This window comes from Plectropomus leopardus, chromosome 22 (genome assembly GCF_008729295.1).
Source record: "Plectropomus leopardus isolate mb chromosome 22, YSFRI_Pleo_2.0, whole genome shotgun sequence".
In the NCBI taxonomy this organism is placed as follows: Eukaryota; Metazoa; Chordata; class Actinopteri; order Perciformes; family Serranidae; genus Plectropomus; species Plectropomus leopardus.
This window is the reverse complement of record NC_056484.1, coordinates 17,904,613-17,916,818: the sequence shown is the minus strand read 5'-3', so window position 1 is coordinate 17,916,818 and position 12,206 is coordinate 17,904,613.

The following is a 12,206-nucleotide window of genomic DNA, read 5'->3' as shown; positions in this document are numbered from 1 at the left end:
GCGTAAATATGGACAGTGCAGTTGCGGTGGGGCCAATGGGGGGGGGGGGGGGGGGGGGGCAAAGAAAGCGAGTCCTTCATGTACTGGGCTGACAATTGACCCCTGTGGTTAAAGAGGAACTTACAGTAAAATAAAAAGGTAACATATGACATATATTCCCCCATGAATGCAAACCCATCTCCATCGTGTCTTTTCGGGGTTTTTCTGTGTAAAACAGTCAGCAATCTCTACCTAGATTATATGTTTATTATACATAAATTCAGCTACTACCATCTGGTTGCTGCTAATAAATCCCCTGTGGCCAAGAAAAAAAAAATTAAAAACTCCTTCATTCCAACTGCCATAAACATCTTAAATAAAAGGCAATGATCCACACATCTACATAAACACTATGCCACTTCGCACACAGTGGTATATTGTGAATTTTATCTGTCTAAATGATTGTATTAGGTATTTATTCTGTTGTTTTTAGGAACACATGCTGTATATTTATTGTCCAAGTTTATTTTGCACTGTACGTTGAGCCACATCTAAGATGATTTTCTGTCATGACAGACAATAAAGTTATTTTGAATCAGAGTTATAACAACTATAAATTAATTGTAAAAAATTAATTAAATTATCTTAGTATCTTTATCATTTATAGATATTCAATTATAATTGCTGGAAAATAAATATATATATATATATATATATATATATATATATATATATATATATATATATATATGTGTGTGTGTGTGTGTGTGTGTGTGTGTGTGTGTGTATGTATATGTATATATACATACATGTTGTCCAATGTCAAGTCTCTATTTGATCATATAATGAGAAGAGACAACTTACAGTATCTATCTATATATATATTTTTTTAATCTGTCACTAGGGCCCTTCATAATAGTGTGCACTGAGGCTGGTTCTCACTACCCTCTGCCACTGATGAGCACCAAGATGCTTTGTGATCCACTCACTCAAACTACTTGTCGTGGTGGTATGAGATGCCTTTGACCACATATCATTTGTAGTTTAAACCACAGACATAGATTTCAAGGGGCACACAAAGGCCAGGCCTCCCTTAATCTTTAGAATATTTATCCTCCACAATCAAAACATAAGCCGCAGATGACTTTTATGTTGATCGATTTCAAGACATTAACACCATGATTGACACTGAAAACGCACAAATTGATGCATAAAAATTTAACAAAATGCACTCAAACACTGGTCTCTAGCTAATTTCCCCGTTCACGACAACTGTACGATGGGTAGTTTTTTTTTTTATGAAACTCTCCCTTTGACATTTTATTAAGACTTAAAGATATGTGTAATCAAAGGGTGGGCCACTTTGAGCAAGGCTTTCACCCATCCTTTCAGCTCTTCAGTTAGGTCCACCCTCACTCTGCTATAGCTCCACCCTCTTGTCCAAATGTGTCACTTCTGTCCCAAAATACCAAATGTGGTGACGGCTGAAATGCCAACTCTAGGCTTCAAAACAGGAGTCAACAAACCAGTGAGGAGCTGCACCCATCGCTTTTACAGTCTATGAACAAAAACTATGCCTTTGGTGTAAACGTTAATGAATGATGCATAACTAATAAGGACTTCCTCAGCAGAAAGGGGCGGTTGTTTTGGTAACGGCGTGCTAGAGCTCTATAACTTGTCCATTTTACGACAAGCTAGATGAAATGTTGTGTGTCTGTCCATTGTTTTACCTTATGGACGGAGACATGTTGAATTCTGCCAACAGAGATATCTCCAGTTTTACAGAAAAAACTGCGAATGTGAGTAGCGGTCATGGTAGCAAACAACTTACGAGAATGTGGATAAAATAACTGTACGCAGGGCCCTTCGACCTTTGGGACATAGGCAGTAACCAAATCTGAACACAAGTGGTTAGCTGGAGACGCATTATAGAAAAAGGTGCGAACTTTCCACTTTTTATTCGGATTACCAAAATGCATGTTAATACCAGGTGTAAACAGGCTCAGTCAATACATTCATACATCTGTGCTTCAGTTCATTTCCCAAAGTATTTATTTAAAAATCAAATTCATTTGTTAACTAAATTCATCTTTAAGCAAAAGCAATCTGACAGTTTTACAGAAATATAAACGTCTAAGGTCAGCCTTTTTAAAAATTTTATTTTAAATACTTTTTTTCCGCAGTATTCCACTCTTTGAGACATTCCATAATATATCTTGTACGTTTATAGTGCTGATTATAAGTGCTCCTACTTCTTTTGCTTTCATTTGCAGCATTACCAGGAGATGACAGAGCTGTTTGTCATCTTTAATGCTGTCGGCTGGGTTTGTTTCATCACAACGAGGAGGTGTGAGAAAAGAATGAGGAGGAAGAAAAGCAGGAGAGGAGGAGGTGGAGGAGGAGGAGGGCCAGATATTTTACTCATGAGGAATGCTGTATAACTGTAACATGAGCTCCAGTCAGATTTAGTCACGGTTTGGCACCAAACGGGGAATAGTGAGGGCAGAGTGACGAGGAGAGAGAACTTGAAGAGTGCATTGAGAACTTTTTGGTACCCAGCTCCACATGAGTCAAGAGGAAAGGGAGTAATATAGCATTAAACCTTATTTATGTAACATTTTTAAAAACAATGTTACAAAGTGCATCCCACTAAGGGAGAAACAAAGGTGATAAAGGGGTGAGAGACTGTTCTGTATGTCCTCCACATGGTTCTGGAAGGCTGCAGCAGATGACAAATAGGGCAAATGCTTTTTGGTTTTTTGGGGGGGCCCAAAACATTTCACCCATTTTACTTGAAAAATAGCACAAGTGCATGGTGAAGTGGCTTTTAAAGATGGACATTTTTTGCAGTGCAGAGTGAATCATGATGAGCTGTTTTTCTCTGCTGTCCTGCAACTCAGCCAACTAATATAAGGAGACATGCCATTCCTGAGAAAATTTCCCTTCGGCAGCCCTCTCTGAACCTTGTAGAAAAACCATGGTGCCAGGCAGCTCTTTGTTCTCTACAAGCAAATAAGCAATGCAGGCATTAGCTGTTGTATGGTAATAATTTCAAGGCCAGAAACACGCTTTTTTTCAAAAGCAAACAACATGGGAATATATAGTCAACAACAAACATCCATCTATACATACTGTAGTCATACACTATTCAGCCACCTCAGGTACAGATCACTCGTCGCTTTCGCCTGCGTTCGCTTTATTCTGCATTAATAATTGACTGCATGTTTTGGCCATCATCCTAATTTTTGCTACTGAAAAACAGGCTTATAACCCAAAAATGTACTGAACAGAAAAACTGAACATCTGTCTCCTCAGTTCAACCAAATGCTTAACAGGACTTTTTTTGGGTGAGCAAAATTCACTTTCATGAAAGGAAAATACATGAAAAAAGCAATAATAACAGCAACAGCTATGTCTACAGATATTTGGCATTTTGGTGATTATCTGTATTGGTATTTTATTTTGTGTTTTATGTTTGCCAATGAAATTAATAAATGAAAAAGTGTGCGTATTTCACTCAACCACCACAAGGAAAGGCAGTTTTGACCTTTGCTAAAGGCATTTAAACAAAGTTTTATGTTTTATGTCAAAGTCAGGCGAGTCGTGCACCAAAGTTATTCTAACAGCACATGAATGCACTGTTAACACTGATCTTTTCCACAGCAGATATTTTGACTTGTGGGAAAAGCACAGGTGTTACTAATTGCTAAATAACAATGGCGTTGGATCCTGAAACCACAGTAGCTAAATGTAATTCAGCTATCATTAATTTGATCATTTACACCTGTGTTTCTCCTGCTTTGATGTGCCATTAATTAGCATTAATCAGCTGTTAGAAGCTTGTTTTTAGGCTAGCCCTGTGTTGGGACTGGAACCAACCCATTAAGCTAGTGCTGTCTTTATTTTGCAGCCTTTTCTCTTGTAAACATTGATGATATGGTTTGATAATAAAATATTAATCTTACCTGGTGTGAAGCTCTTGTAAGTGGGCACTTTGGGTCCATTAGACATATTTTCCCTGTCTGCTAAAATTAGCTAATCGTCAAGTTACAATATTTCTTTGGTAATGTTAAAAAAGTTCTGAAACCATTTCAACTAATTTTCCTCATGACAGAAAAACACAGAACATGAGCTGTCAGATAATTTCTGTGGGTTAAACAGGATTCACTGCACTGTTTTTGGGCTAGCTAACTCTAGCTACCAGGCAGAGCAGAAACTAGCAGCCTAGCATTACTGAGACTACAAACAACCCATAATGCAACACTCTTTTAAAGTGGCAGGCTCACTCTGCAACACTGAAATTTTAAAGAACATCTGCAGTTAAAATGTTCCTATGGGGCATTAGTTACCAGCCTTTATCTTTAAGGGACCCCTTTTCTATCATTTAGTAAAATTACGACCCCTGACTAGATACCATAATTTATGGATATTTCATTCATTCATTGTATTCCATGCATAAGAAAAACAGAACAAAACAACTGGTAAACTGTATAATTAACCCAGTGAACACAGTAACTGCAGGACATTTGTTTAAATAGAGCAATTTGGATGACTTTTGATGAGCTTATGAGTTTTCCTGATATTTTTAGGATTTTTTTACATGATTCTTTTGTGTATGTTTAAAGTTTTTAACAATCATACATGGTTCTTCTTTATTTTGATGACATATTCAGTGTTTTCTTCTCCCTAATGCTTGGCCATTGCTCTAGAAGCTCTTGGGTTGTTTTAACTGTACACTTTTCTAATTCAGGATGAGGGTGTTTAGCAAATAGTGAAGTCTCTTTGGGTATAGCTTGTGTTCAGTTTTTTCATCATGCCCTTATCCTGTAAGATTTTTTTGGTAAAGTTTACATCTTGTATAATAATCTCAGTCTAATCTAAAACTAATTTAGATTTCTTCATATACTGCAAACGAATGAAATGCTGAGATACAGGCCTACTGTATATACTGTCAAAAAGTTTTCTTACAGCCCGTAAATTTAAGAAGGCCTAATGACCCCCCTATGAAGCTCAGGCCACTCCTTGTGGGGAACCAGTGCTATAGAAAATGTGAAGTTGAAATTTTTGGGCCAGGGCAGTCATGTTCTAAGGATTGAAGCTGTGTTATTGGTTCTTCTACAGTGGCAAAGCAACATTATCTGACAAACGAATGACAATAAACAACATAGATCTATATGACTTGGCAGTCCAAGGCTGGATTACTGACCCCGATGCATCCTTTTATATACCCAGACATTGTAAACATCTTGTTTTTTAGTGCAAGCACTTAATAGAAGTAATACAAATAATTGGAACATGGCGGCCTTGTATCACATTGTGTGACGTTAGTTCATATTCTCTATTCCTCAAAGATGCTCCATTATATCTACCAAAGACACAAATCAAAAACATTCCCTTATTTATCTCATCAGTTTTAGATCTTGAGGAAAATATGAGACACATGTAGGGAAACAGGATTAATGTCATTATTTGTATTGCTCAAATATCTTAAGTCAGCTGAAATATTCAGGCACAAACATGCACACAAAGCACTCTCTGATCTGCTTTATGCTCTTTGGTTCGTCCACTCTCAGCCTCCACCCACCACAGTTTCAAAGTGAAACATTATAAATGACTCTAAGTTTGTTTTCCACTTGCAGTGTTTTACAGCTGGCAGAAAATAAATTATACCAAAGCTGTTTCCATAGCAATGAATTTCCAATAAAAAGGCCTGTTGTCACCAGCATTTTGACTGATGACCTAACGCTAATGTAGTGTCTGGTGAACTGTGGTGGAAACTTGCTCCAATAAACAACAACAACTTAAAGAAAAGGTTCACTGCACTCGATTATAGCTTATAAAATATTAAGGATTCAAATCTCTGTTCCTTTTCAACTGGCTCCACTGCAAAAACAATCCTTAAAGGGATAGTGCAGATTTTTTGAGGTGAGGTTATCTGGGGTACTTATCCAAAGTCAGTGTATTGCATATAGTAATATCTGTTGGCATGCCCCCAGTTTGGTGAGGTAGCACGGAAGCTAAGCAATTTACTGCTTTGTACCACACTACATGACCAAAAGCAGTAATTTTAGCTCACTGAACATGAGTCGCTGGTCTACCGCTGCTTTGATTGGTTAGTAAGTTTTTGGTTTTGTGTGACTTTGGTGAATCTGAACTAACATTTTAAATGCCAAGTCACACAACAACACAAACAGATGACCAGATTAAGGCAGTGGTAGACCAGCATGTCCTGTGTTCAGCGATGTTAAATCAATGTTTTTCTTAAAGGTATCTGGCTTTGAAGAGAGCGACGCAACAGCTTAATATCTCTGTTGTAAATCACTGTCTGCCGGTTAGTAGACTTAAGTGGTATTTTTTTTAGGTTGGCAAAAAGATGTTTTGTTACTGCCTCCCTCCAACAGGCTATTCTCATAAATGGTTTGTATGTTTTCCTATGAAAACAATTGCATCCATATTTGTGTATATTGCATGTATTTTCAAAGGCTGCAATTATGAGACCAATGCACAGATGGGAATAAAAAACTGCTGTGGTGAATCAGTCACAAAATACTGGATTTATCCAGCGAGATTCATGTTTGGAACCATGTGAACTTTGTGTGACCTTTGCGTGAACTTTGTGTCATTTTAAGTTACGTCCTCGCAATGTTTCTTTTCCTAAACTTAACCACAGTGACTGTGCTTAAACCTAAAGACACCTAACCATGTTTCTTTTCGTAAACGTAACCATAGTAACTCATATTGCCTAAACTTAACCTCTGTAAGTGTACATTCATTTTGTAAGTGTACATTAAGGACATAATGTTATTTGTTGGGTGCAAATTCGTATGATATCATACAAACTGTTGTGCATACAATTTTGTAGGATATCATACAAACCATGACAATAGGTTGCCTCCACAGCTGTACATTGCTTAGCTTTTGTGTTGGACTCAAGTCTGCTTCTCCAAACTGGGGGCATGCTGACTGAAAACTACTGTGTGTGATACACTAACTATGGATCAGTACCTCATACAAGTCCAATTAAAAAAATCTGAACTATCCCGTTAAACTTTGTAAGTCCCTACTGCTGTACTGATAATAAGAATTATTGTAACTTAGAGCTAGTAACTGCCTATTTAGCCTAACTGAGGCTTGCTATACCACATTTGCCAGCACTTAAGTTTAATAAAGTAATATTTAGAATGAGTAAATTGTTAAATGACCAATCTCAACCACATGACAACAATAAGCCAAATTGAAAAGTGGCCTTGTATTGTCTAAACAACAAAACCACTTCAATAAAAACTATAAAGTAAATGTACACCAAGCTTACATAACATTTAGATCCAGAAAATACCATTCAGGAGTGGATTCAGGCAAGTCAAGGACAAAAAGACACCTTTGAGGATCACACTGACATGTCGGCAAATGTAGCAACGGGTTAAGAAAAGCTTTAGTGATGACCAGGCCCTGAGTGTGTGACAGTCAGAAGACAAGCAGTCGGCCTCTCTGAAAGCCCTCAGTAAATCTGTCTGCATGCCATTTAGAGCGCTGGCCTGACCTAAATGTCAGAGCAACATTTGACAGAACCATATAACTCACTTTCACTCTCCCTCTCTCTCCCTCTGGATCCTTTCTCATTCCCTCTGTGATGTTGGTCTTACAAAAGGGTTAAATCACTCAGACACAGCTCACGGTGTCTGTTCATTTCGAAGGCCCTCGGGCTCTCGCAAGACTAGTAAAACGGGAATTGCATGAGGAAGGGCTGGCAAAGCTATTGACATTCTCTTGTATGTTGCTGAGCCTCTTAAGACCACTTTAAAGCCTGAAGATACACATTCCAGGTGTGGAACCTACAAACAACTTTAATTTTGTCTCATTTTTTACAGTAAAAAAAGAAAATATGATGGTGAAAGTGGCACAATACATTTGTCATTTTTAGCAAAAGGATATTTCTTTACCCTTTTGGTTGTATAATACCCGTGTCCTCGATATGACAAGTCAAAGAGACATAAAGCAACATTATGCACTGATTTTGTTGCCTGCTCTTTACAGCAGAATGGGATTTTGAGGCTGAGAGTTTTGGACAGAAGGGACAGATTTCAGGGTGATTCATTCAGTGAGTCTGGAGCCAAGGTAAACTGTGTCATGTTTCGTGCCTGCATACCGTATTGTGTGTGTGTTTCTTTGCATCCCTTTGTGTACAAAACCTCACTTCACATGTGCGTCTTCACCCGTGACGATGCCTTTGCACGTGTGGGCATGCGGGGGGTATGGGTGTATAAAATGCTGCAGAATGTGTTAAGAGTATGTGTGTTTCTTCTAGGTGCGCTTGTGTACTGTATTATATGGCCGTGTGTGGGCAGTTAGGATTACACAAAGAGTGCACCATATTGAGAATCAACATATTGTTGGTAGCCAGGCGCACAGGAATGGGTTTCATCACGAAGCCTTCTTTCTCCCTCACTCTATCTGTCTTCATTTTTGAGGAAAAGGTCACAGAATGAGAGTGATCTGTCTTTGCAGTATTTTCCCTCATTGCAGCTTATGTTTTTGTGCCCTCTGTTTCTACACTCTTAGAATGAAAGGCGCTAACTAAAACCACATAAGGTGGGGGTGGGGCAACATATTGTTGTTAGCCAGCGTGGGGGGGGGGGGGGGGGGGGGTGGCGTGCACACAGTAAATATAACCCAATTTGAATGCAAGTTCACTGACCAGAACCCTTTCAGAGAGTTCTACCAAAAGCCCAACATGAAGGGTTATAACTAGAACCATGTGTTAAGGGTTCCACCCACAACACCCAATGAGAGGTTCTACAGGTTCTGTATAAAACTGGTTCCAACTGTAACTTTCTCTTTGGGTTTCTATCCAGAACCCTTCCACCTCCTAAGGCTGCTGACAAGAACCCAACCTAAGAACCCATTAATAATCTACCAAGAACCCTTTTATATTCCAAGGGTTTTATGCAAGAACATATTCAGTGATTCTCTCAAGAGAACGTCAGCAGACTACCATTGTAAATTCAAAGGGTTTCATCCCACGCAGGGCACCTAATTGATTACATTGCCCATAGATCCTTTAGCAATTAATTATGGTTGTAGTTAAAAAAAAAAAAAGAACGTCAGCAGACTGTGTTATATTATATGGCATGAAATTATGGTGAAGATATAACACAAGTCAAATTAATTTAACATGAGGATTCTAGATATATCTATATCTAAAAATATGATTTGAAACATGGGTAAAAATTGGAGTAATATAACAATCATGTATTACTGTGTCTTCCAAAAAGAGTTCTTTAACTGAAAATGGTTCTTACTGCAACCCCTTCCCTAACAAATAATCCCTGAGGAACCCATTCTTCAAAAAAGGGTACTTTGGTTCAAAAAAAGGTTCTTAATGGAACCCTTAGTCTTTTAAGGAGCCATTGAAGAACCTCTTTCAAAAAGGGGTTCCTCAGAGGCAAATGACTCCAGGCAGAACCTCAGCTCTTCAAGAAGAACCCTTTTGGAACCCTTATTTCTATGAGTGTAGTACTCTTGTTCTTTTACCTTATTTTTACCTTTTGCATTTCATTCGGTAACAATCATCACAGGCAATTTTTTGTAGAATTGAATCAGATAATGGAATTCATGTAACAACTAAAAATACATTTCATCTGGCTGAGAAACCTCACACTTTTCTCAATGTAAGGCATAAATACTAAATTCTGAATCTCACTATCAAATTAAAAAATAAGCATTCTGACATTTTCGCTGTTTCGGGAAGAATCTTAAATCTCAGCGGTCTAATTAATACCATAACGTTCAATTTCCTTATGTTGAAAGGGAATATTTCGTCCACTCCCATTTGCTCTCGTAATACCAGTCCTCCCTCTGGTCCTCTTGCTGCCAGCCACTTCCTCTCATTTTCTTCCAGTCTGCGTCCCTACTTCACCTCCCCTTGCCTCCCTCTCTCCTCAGCTCCACTTTTTCTCCTTTTCCTTGCATTGATATGCCCAGCGGTAATCCTCCTGACTTGCCACACAAGTCTATCATGGGCACTGTAAACACACACACACACACGCACACACACACACACACACACACTGCAATGTGAGGTTAACAACGTACAATGGATGAGAGTAAGACAGAGATGGAACCGACTACCGGGGGTTTAGGAGAAGGATTAAGAGGGCAGGGATAGAGGATTGTGACAGACGGATGTAAATTAAAGACATAATTTATGAGAAACTGCCATGTTGAAACATGAGGTGAAGAACAGGCAAGTGTTGGGAAAGAAAGACAAATGGAGTGGACAAAATCAGGAGAAAAATATAGGAGATGTGGGGTGTTGAGCAGATGAATGGAAGAAACTGTAGATTCTAAAGGATGTAAAGAAAGAGGACAAGACTGATGGAGGGATGAGATGTGTAGATTGCTGCTGTGTATGAGGTGACCCTGACTCCGATCGATTTTTACAGCTCTGCCACCGTAAATCACCTGCGTAAGACTGTCTGTCGCCCCGTATGTGTGTGTGTTTGTGTGACAAAAGGTCTGCATGTGAGCGTATGTGACTTAAATCACCTGGACAACCAGCGTTAAAGTCCTTGCTTTTTAATTACCTTGATGCTGGTTAGCGCTGCATGGACATGGAATCCATGCGTGGTACATTTTTTAGGTACACTCAAGCATGTTGTGTGCACAAGCTCTCACTCCGCTTCACACTTCTCAGGAAGATGTTAAAAACACAATAAGATATCATTGTTTTCTCAGAATGAGGTTTCTCAACCGCTACTGAATCACAGTCAGTGATCACACACAATGCATTACAGTAGCTTTGGTGATCCTTGTACGGTTTGGTTCAAGGAGAAATCTCGCCAGCTACTGGATGGATTGCAATGCCATCTTGTGCAGACATTCCTGGTTCTCGTAGGATGAATCCTACTGATTTTGTTAATCAGTAAACACAGTCAATGTATCCGGTTGACACACTTGCATCCTTATCTTGCTTTCCTCCCTGTGTTTCCCCTGCCCATCAGATGTCTGTCAAGTCATTCTCACACTGGCCTCTACAGCCCTCATCACACATACACACTTCTCCACAAGCACACATGCCTCGCAGAAGGCCCTGTCTGAGGCCCGGGTCCCCTGGGTCTGATTAATGCGCTCTCTACGGGACTCCCAATGGGAGATCACTCACAACACACACTCTGCTGTGGTTCATGCATCCACACACTGCCACAAACTGAGAGTACAACATGAGAGCTGCTAACTATATATTTGTCTCCACAGTTAACAAGGCAATAGAAAAAGACATTTTCTATATAGTACTGTAATATGTTACCTCATTAGTGGGTGCGTATATGTGTGTGAGAGAGAGATTGCACCATACTTTTACAGCACATAAAAATAATATGCTGTCCTATAATAGACCAATAGATAATAAAGTTGCTGTTTTTCCTCTAAATTATGTTACAAAAAGCAATTTCTCTGGTGCCACTGTTACTGGAGTTCATCACAGATCATTGGATGTTGTGGAAGTCTGTGGTTTGTGGAAATGATTTAGTGTTCAATTGCACAGAGGCTCTCGAAATACAAGCCTTTTTTTCTTTTTTTTTTTAAAGAAAAAGCCAAACTCATGTTTCCTCATCATCCTGTTCATTTTTTAGGCTCATCTGAAAATGGCTCATCTCACAAAGTGATGTATAATTATCTCGCCTTGGAAGAATCCCAGTCAAAGTCTCTTTGTATCTGGGTAATGAGAGGGGTTCAACACTGGTTTTTAGCAATTTGGCCAGATGTTATAAATTAGTTTTTTCATCCCTTCTCCTCAGAAGCATTTGGCATATTAGACTTTTTGGTGATATCAGCTTCATAGCTGGTTGCTTTCTTTCTCAGAAGCCTCACAAATACATGCCGCAGGAGCAGAGAGGCAAAATATTTATAACCAACACATTCTCACTCCCAACTCATCAAATAAATGCTTGGTCAGTGGTCCTAAAAATCAAACTACATATGACACTCTTGGTACCCCTTAAGCATCAGTTCAGGACATTTCCACTCATTACTCATTATTTGTGTTGTCGTTTCAAAATAAACTTGCTTTTTTTTACTACATCAGTTGCTCTCAGTGTCAATTGTTGCTGTGGATGGGTTTCCATTGGATTTGAAAGCCTGGTGTGTCTCAGAAAAATGCTAAAGGCTGTCTTCTGTGTTGAAATCACAAGCTATGGGCCATGACAAACTGGCAGTATTTGATGCCCTGG